This window comes from Sinocyclocheilus rhinocerous, unplaced genomic scaffold (assembly GCF_001515625.1).
Source record: "Sinocyclocheilus rhinocerous isolate Xijiao unplaced genomic scaffold, SAMN03320098_v1.1 scaffold4740, whole genome shotgun sequence".
In the NCBI taxonomy this organism is placed as follows: domain Eukaryota; kingdom Metazoa; phylum Chordata; class Actinopteri; order Cypriniformes; family Cyprinidae; genus Sinocyclocheilus; species Sinocyclocheilus rhinocerous.
In genome coordinates, this window is record NW_015638612.1 from 53,641 (window position 1) to 62,127 (window position 8,487).

Sequence of the window (8,487 nt, forward strand, 5' to 3'; positions counted from 1 at the left end):
TAATCTTTTTCTATTCTTAACTGTTTTAATTCATTTTAAATCAATTTTAGTTTATTTTAAAAGTTTGTATTATTATTTTTGTATTATTATTTTAATTCCTTTTATGTAGAGCACTTTGAATTACCATTGTGTATGAAATGTGCTATATAAATAAACTTGCCTTGCCTCTCCAGGCTGAACTGGGAAACGGGAGCCCACTCAGGGCTGGACGGGACTAACGGGGACAGAGGAGAGGGGGCAAGTTGGGTTCCAGCTCTGTTTCCCAGTCTGTGAGGTCCTTCTCAAAGTCCAGAAGTCCCAGATGTATTATCAGCTCACCCTCAGCTGCAGTGCAGTGGGTGGAGCTCCACTCCGCGCTTTCTCTGTCCGCGGCATTCTCCCTCGTGGCGGGCTCTGTTACTGGCTCTCGCACCTTGACTGATGTCATTTGCAGCTCCGGCTCCGCGGCGATCCTCAGCACTGTCGCTCCGTGCAGCGATGGCTCATCGGTCGCGGCGGGCTTCAGCTCTCCGTCAGCGGTGGGCTCGGGCATGCGCTCCGCGCATCGGGGAGATGGTGTAAATCATTTTCAAAGTTTTTAAATTCCTTGTTTTATTTTTGTGATTATTTTTTTATGATTATTTTACTTTCTTTTATGTAAAGCACTTTGAATTACCATTGTGTATGAAATGTGCTATATAAATAAACTTGCCTTGCCTCTCCAGGCTGAACTGGGAAACGGGAGCCCACTCAGGGCTGGACGGGACTAACGGGGACAGAGGAGAGGGGGCAAGTTGGGTTCCAGCTCTGTTTCCCAGTCTGTGAGGTCCTTCTCAAAGTCCAGAAGTCCCAGATGTATTATCAGCTCACCCTCAGCTGCAGTGCAGTGGGTGGAGCTCCACTCCGCGCTTTCTCTGTCCGCGGCATTCTCCCTCGTGGCGGGCTCTGTTACTGGCTCTCGCACCTTGACTGATGTCATTTGCAGCTCCGGCTCCGCGGCGATCCTCAGCACTGTCGCTCCTTGCGGCAATGGCTCGTCGGTCGCGGCAGGCTCCGGCTCTTCGTCAGCGGTGGGCTCGGGCATGCGCTCTGCGGATCGAGGAGATGGTGGGCTGGGCACTGGGTCGGGAGTGGAACTGTGTGTTCCTCCACAAAGGCGGCGAAATTCGCTCGAGGACCATTTTCGGACGACAGCGCTCTGCACGAGATGTTTAAACTGGCGTCGTAGAATGCACAGAGCGCATCGTCCAGGTAGCTGGTTATAGCAGTGAGGACCAGGAACAGTCTGGTATGGCCCTCAAGCGATTTCTCCCCCTGCTCCAGCAGGAGGAGGAGGTGGTATTCTGGACGGGAGAGGGAATCCATGAAAACACACAATGGAAAAAAAGACACTAAGAAAAACAAGAAAACAAACGGAAAACACGGAGGTGACTGTGTAGGTCTGGTCTTCTGTCACGGTACACTGTTGGGAAGAAGCACGCAGGAGGCACGAGGAAACGTAAACTGTCTTTAATCCAAGGAATACAGGGAAATCCACACAAAGGGCGCTGGAGCAAACACACGGACACAACGAGTAGACCAGACAAACACAGACTGAACAGACTGGGACCTTTAAACACAGGGCAATCAGGAGAACACAGGTGCATGAAATGAGTCAATTAACTGGGACACGGAACACAAGGGGAGGGAAAACCAGTCCAGGTGCATGACATATATATCTCTATTATCATAACAGTCTGAGTAATTCTGATTCTTGATCAGTAAACTTTGAAATGTCAGCTTTGTTGAACATATGTTGATTATGTATCTAGTCTGAAAGACTCATGAGCAGCAACTTTTTTATTTTGGGTATATCATTTGTGTCTCCATGCCGAAAATGGGGGGTGACCGCAAAGGGGTTAAAAAACACATGACAGTTCACACTGGAGAGAAGTGATTCACCTGCTAACAGTGTGGAAATAGCTTCAATGATAAAGGACACTTTGAAGGCCACATGAGAATGCACACTGGAGTAAAGCCTTACACCTGCAAATTGTGTGGAAAGAGCTTCACTGAGAAAAGAAACGTAAAACACCACATGAGCGTTCACACTGGAGAGAAGCCTTTCACCTGCAAACAGTGTGGAAAAAGCTTCTCTCAAAGAGGACATCTTAAAGTCCACATGAGAGTTCACGCTGGAGAGAAGCCTTTCACCTGCAAACAGTGTGGAAGGAGCTTCACAATAGCAATAAACCTCAGGTATCACATGAGAGTTCATACCGGAGAGAAGTCGTTCATATGTGATCAGTGTGAAAAGAGTTTCAAACAAAAATAATCCCTTAACTGTCATTTGAGTTCACCCAAGAAGTGTGGAAAAAGTGTCAGCCCAAACCAGGGGTCAGCAACCTTTATGTCATGAAGTGCTTTTTTTTTTTTTTTTTTACAGTTGGATAGCTATGGGATCAGAGAAAATGCATGAATTGACCAGGTACACATGAACTGAGTCTCCACATGCATCACAGTCATTTTGATGTCTGTGGAATGTGAACAGGGACTCTTGTCTGCATTGATAGCCTACAAGTGGAGAGGAGAGAGAGTGATAGAGCCAATTCAATGGATGGGGATTATTAGGAGGCCATGATTGACAAGGGCCAGTGGAGGGAATTTGGCCAGGACACCGGGGTTACATCCCTAATCTTTACGAGAAGTGCTATGGGATTTTTAGTGACCACAAAGAGTCAGGACCTCGGTTTAACGTCTCATCCGAAGGACGGTGCTTTTTTTTTGACAGTATAGTGTTCCCGTCACTACACTGGGGTGTTAGGACCCACACAGACCACAGGGTGAGCACCCCCTGCTGGCCTCACTAACACCTCTTCCAACAGCAACCTAGTTTTCCCAGGAGGTCTCCCATCCAGATACTTACTAGGGATGCGCCGATCCGATATTCATATCTGGTATTGGCTCCGATACTGCCATTTTTTGTCGGATCGGGTAATGGTCAGAGAGGACCGATCCAAATCCGAGATTGTGCGTATTATTCTGTGTTACTTCTGAAGCCATATAATAGCTTAAAGGGTTACTCTACCCCAAAAATTAAAATTTTGTCATGAATTACTTACCCCCATGTTGTTCCAAACCCGTAAAAGCTTCGTTTCTTCTTCGGAACACAATTTAAGATATTTTGGATGAAAACCGGGAGGCTTGTGACTGTCCCATTGACTGCCAAGTAAATTACACTGTCAAGGTCCAGAAAAGTATGAAAGACATCATCAGAATAGTCCATCTGCCATCAGTGGTTCAACCGTAACGTTATGAAGCGTCGAGAATACCGCTGAATGCAAGCAGCATACGCTCTTCTGTGTCAGCCGCGCTGCACGGATGCGGTAAATACACACCGTAAACCGTATCCCTTTAATGTGAGCTACATATGAATATTTAAGCCCTTACACTAAAGTTCACACAAACTCTTTTCTCCACTGTGGCTGTCAGTCATTCGTTCAGCCTTCAAACCTTGGTTGCATTCAGTTACGACAGTCAGCTCAGTAAAGCTCTCTCCAAGATCATTCTGTGTTCCCATTATTATATTTGATTTGTAAATAAATGTCTATGATTTTGCAAAAAGGAATTAATCTTCTTGCCGGAGTTTAATGTTGTTTTGTTACTTGCTACCGGGTGTCTGTGAGAACAAAACACGGGCGTCGAAAATACAATAAATTGTTTTTAACGCGCACAGTAACTGAAATTTAAAACGGTTAAAAGAAAGGCTCAATAACTGTTGCACAGATATAATACACTACGCATCAATTTCTCTTCCCTTTGTGCTTTGCACTTTTTAATGCAAAGCGCTGCGTGCTATGACTCCGTGTTGCTTCAAGCGCATCATTCTGATACCACACCGGATGCGCATATTTTAAGCGCTTCGTGCCGCACTGTATTTGTTTTGTCCTATCAAATCTATCATATGTTGTTGCCTTATTAAAAAATATGCTATACATTTAAATCAGAATCAGAAGAGCCTTATTACCTCTCTTCTCATGAAGTCCACGACCATCTCCACCGTTTTGAGCGTGTTAAGTTCCAGGTTGTTAAGACTGCACCAGACAGCCAGCTCTTTAACCTCCTGTCTGTAAGCAGACTAGTCTTCGTCCTTGATGAGGCCGATGACTGTAGTGTCGTCTGCGAACTTCAGGAGCTTGACAGAGGGGTCCTTTGAAGTGCAGTCATTCGTGTAGAGAGAGAAGAGCAGTGGGGAGAGTACACATCCCTGGGGAGCGCCAGTGCTGATGGTGATAGTCCTGGATGTGAGTTTGCCCAGCCTCACTAGCTGCTGCCTCTTTTTGGGGACCGGAATGATGGTGGAGCATTTGAAGCAGTAAAATTAATTTATTTTAATTTTATAGTATATACTTATTTATAAATACATTCATGAATGTTTTTCATTAATGTTTTTTTTTAATACAAATAGCAGTGTGTTCACTAAATGTTTGGATTTCTAAAATTATTGTGCACTGATTTTTCTAGAATAACTTTTGCTGCCGAATTATCCACTAACCTAGTTTATGACTTCACTGCTATCGGATCGGTATCGGTATCGGCCAATACTGAACCCTAGGTATCGGAATCGGTATCGGAGGCGAAAAAGGCGGATCGGAGCATCCCTAGTACTGACCAGGCTCAACCCTGCTTAGCTTCAGTAGGCAACCAGTCTTGGGCTGCAGGGCGATATGGCTGTGGCATTACAGCATTCAGTGTTACTGAATGAGGCTTTTAAATTGATGTGCTCGACACTCTTACTTTTGTGCCAACACTCTTTTAATGTAGTGATATAATGATTTACAAAGAGACAACACTTCTTGATTTCGGCAAATCTGCTTCTTCCACACAGAAATTCAGCTGGAATATTCCCATCAGTTTACAGATGCAGATGAGCATCAAATCATCAGGAATAAATCTGTAAAGACTGAGTTTATTAAAGAGGACAGAGAGAAGATGAGAGATCCAGAACCCTGCAGAATCAAACACACTGAAGATACTGAAGAACAAACAGGTTGGTGTTTATTCTTCATTCTTCACTAATAATGCTGACGATTATTCAGTTTAAGTAATTTTAGATTTTGTTTGATGTAATTGGAAAAATCTTTAGAGATCTTCAATAATATAACTAAATCAAATAATAAGGGACACTTTCTATGAAATGAGTACTTTATGCAACATTATCTGTTAGATAACTGTGTTGTTGATCAAACTTATTTAAAAGTTCTTCCTGCAGAAACATGGGTTTTGTGCCTATTATGTTTTAAAAATCACAATTTGAAAATCAAGGTACCTCATTCATGGAATATTTCAGGGACGTATATATAAAATGTACTAGATGTATTTATACTGAACAAAATTATAAACGCAACACTTTTGTTTTTGCCCCCATTTTTCTAATTGCACGCTCCCTCAAAACTTGCGACATCAGTGGCCTTTTATTGTGGCCAGCCTAAGGCACACCTGTGCAATAATCATGCTGTCTAATCAGCATCTTGATATGCCACACCTGTGAGGTGGATGGATTATCTCGGCAAAGGAGAAGTGCTCACTAACACAGATTTAGACAGATTTGTGAACAATACTTGAGAGAAATAGGCCTTTTGTGTACATAGAAAAAGTCTTAGATCTTTGAGTTCAGCTCATGAAAAATAGGGGCAAAAACAAAAGTGTTGCGTTTATAATTTTGTTCAGTGTATAAAACTGCATCAAAATTATCAAAATTTTGTATAGCAATTGTCTACTTTCTGCTGTTACATCAGGTTTCAATTTTATGTCTTTTCACTTTTTTATGAGTTACTGACAAAAGGAACTGTTTTTGCTTTTATTTCAGAGTTGACTGAAGAAAATGAGCAGAATGAAGAATTGAGTGAAGTTGAGGAGAAAAATCACTTCAAAACTGGAGAAAACCCTTTGAGTTGCTGTCAAAGCAAACAGATAATTTTAAAGAAAACAAGAGCCAAGAAATCTTTCACCTGTACTCAGTGTGGAAAGAATTTGACATGCAAATATAATCTTGAGCTTCACATGAGAATTCATACTGGAGAGAAACCTTACAAGTGTTCACACTGTGACAAGAGATTCAGTCAGTCAACAAATCTGAAAATACATGAGATGTTTCACACTGGAGAAAAACCATACAAGTGTTCACACTGTGACAAGAGATTCAGTCGGTCAGGAGACCTGAAAATACATGAGAGGATCCACACTGAAGAGAAACCGTACACATGTGATCAGTGCGGGAAGAGTTTCACACGAAAAGGACATTTTACGGGGCATATGAGAGTTCATTCTGGAGAGAAACCGTTCTCTTGTGATCAGTGTGGAAAGAGTTTCACACACTCAGCAAGTCTTAAGAAACACATGAACATTCACACTAGAGAGAAGCTGTACACATGTGATCAATGCAGCAAAGCATTTTTGAGAGCTTCAGTCCTGAAGCAGCACCTGAGAGTACATACAAAGGAGAAACCACATTCATGTTATTTGTGTGGAAAGAGTTTTTCATGTTTGCATTATTTAAAAATACATCAGAAAATACATACTGCTGTGAGAGAGTACGTGTGCTTTGAGTGTGAGAAGACTTTTACTTAAGAGCTCCAGAGATTCAGGAGACCTGAAAAGACACGAGAAGATCCACACTGGAAAGAAACTGTACAAGTGTTCACACTGTGACAAGAGATTCATTCTGTCAGCAACTCTGAAAATACATGAGAGGATCCACACTGGAGAGAAACCGTACACATGTGATCAGTGCGAGAAGAGTTTCAGAATAAAAGGAAGTCTTGTGGAGCACATGAGAGTTCATACTGGAGAGAAACCGTTCACTTGTGATCAGTGTGGAAAGAGTTTTGTACGATCAGCAACCCTTAAGTTACACAAGAACATCCACACTAGAGAGAAAACGTACACACGTGATCAATGCGGGAAAACATTTTTGAGTGCTTCAGTCCTGAAAACACACCTGAAAGTTCACACAAAGGAGAAACCACATTCATGTCATTTGTGTGGAAAAAGTTTTTCACGTCTACAATATTTAAAAGAACATCAGAAAATACATACTGGTGTGAGAGAGTACATGTGCTCTGAGTGTGAGAAGACTTTTACTTCAGCGAGCTGTTTAAAACAGCATGAGAGGATTCACACTGGAGAGAAACCTTATCAGTGTTCACACTGTGACAAGAGATTCATTCAGTCAACAAATCTGAAAACACATGAGAGGATCCACACTGGAAAGAAACTGTACAAGTGTTCACAATGTGACAAGAGCTTCAGTCATTCAGGAAATCTGAAAACACATGAGAGGATCCACACTGGAGAGAAACCGTATCACTGCACTGCATGTGGGAAGTGTTTCAATCAATCTTCTGCTCTACACAGACATACAAAAAACAATCACAGTAAGTAGATCATCTTCAGAGAACTGGATTGCTCATGACGTTGTGAAGCCACTGCGCCGCCATATTGGTATTCCCAAGTATTCCCATACATTCTAGTGAATTAATAGGAAATCATACGATTTTAATGAAAAAACATCACCTAACGAGTCAGCATTTTTATATCTGAATTATCAATGTACAACGCAAACATCCTGCATGTAAATTTGGTTATTTGTTTAATGTTGGGAATTTCCCCTGCATATTAAAAAGTTAAGTATCATATTTATAACAGTAGCAAACATCAGATGAACATGATAAACAGCAGATGGACGAAATCCTCAACATATGTATTACAAATGACAAAGTGCTCACAAAATCTGAATAAAGATTTATGCTTTGTAATGATGTTGTTATATTGTTTTTATATGTACAGTAGTCTTACTGCAAATGTATCAACAATGATTTCATTAACAGAACATTTCATTCATGATTTCATTAACATTTTGAAGCAGTTCATTATTTAAATTCACTTTGTAGTCGTTTATCGTCCCCCAGGTCAACTGGGCAACTTCTTGGAGGAGTTGGATGTGTTACTTTCAAACTTTCCTGAGGATGGTACTCCTCTGGTACTGCTCAGTGACTTCAACATCCACCTAGAAAAACCCCAGGCTGCTGACTTCAACACTCTGCTCGCCTCATTTGATCTCAAGCGAGTGTCTACTATGGCTACTCACAAATCAGGTAACGAACAGAACACAAACAGTGCTACTGACACTCTTTGCTCCACTCTAACATCTTGCTTAGACAACTTTTGCCCACTTTCATCCAGACCGGCACGCACTACCCCCTCTGCCCCCTGGCTGTCCGATGTTCTCAGTGAACATTGCTCTAAACTCAGGGCTGCAGAGAGGAATTGGCGCACATCAAAAAACTCTACCGACCTTAGTGTGTATCAGTCACTCCTCTCTTCCTTCTCTGCAAATGTCTCCACTGCTAAAATGACATACTACCACAATAAAATTAGCAACTGTTCTGACTCTTGCACGCTTTTCAAAACTTTTTCTTCTCTTCTTTGTCCTCCTCCACCCCCTCCTTCATCAACTCATACTGCCGG

The 8,487-nt window shown here is 42.1% G+C and overlaps 1 pseudogene; it reads left to right on the forward strand.

Moving 5' to 3' along the window:
• The window catches only part of LOC107749953 (zinc finger protein 431-like), a 22,807-nt pseudogene extending 14,554 nt beyond the window's left edge, over positions 1-8,253 (forward strand).
• The last annotated feature ends 234 nt before the right edge of the window (positions 8,254-8,487 follow it).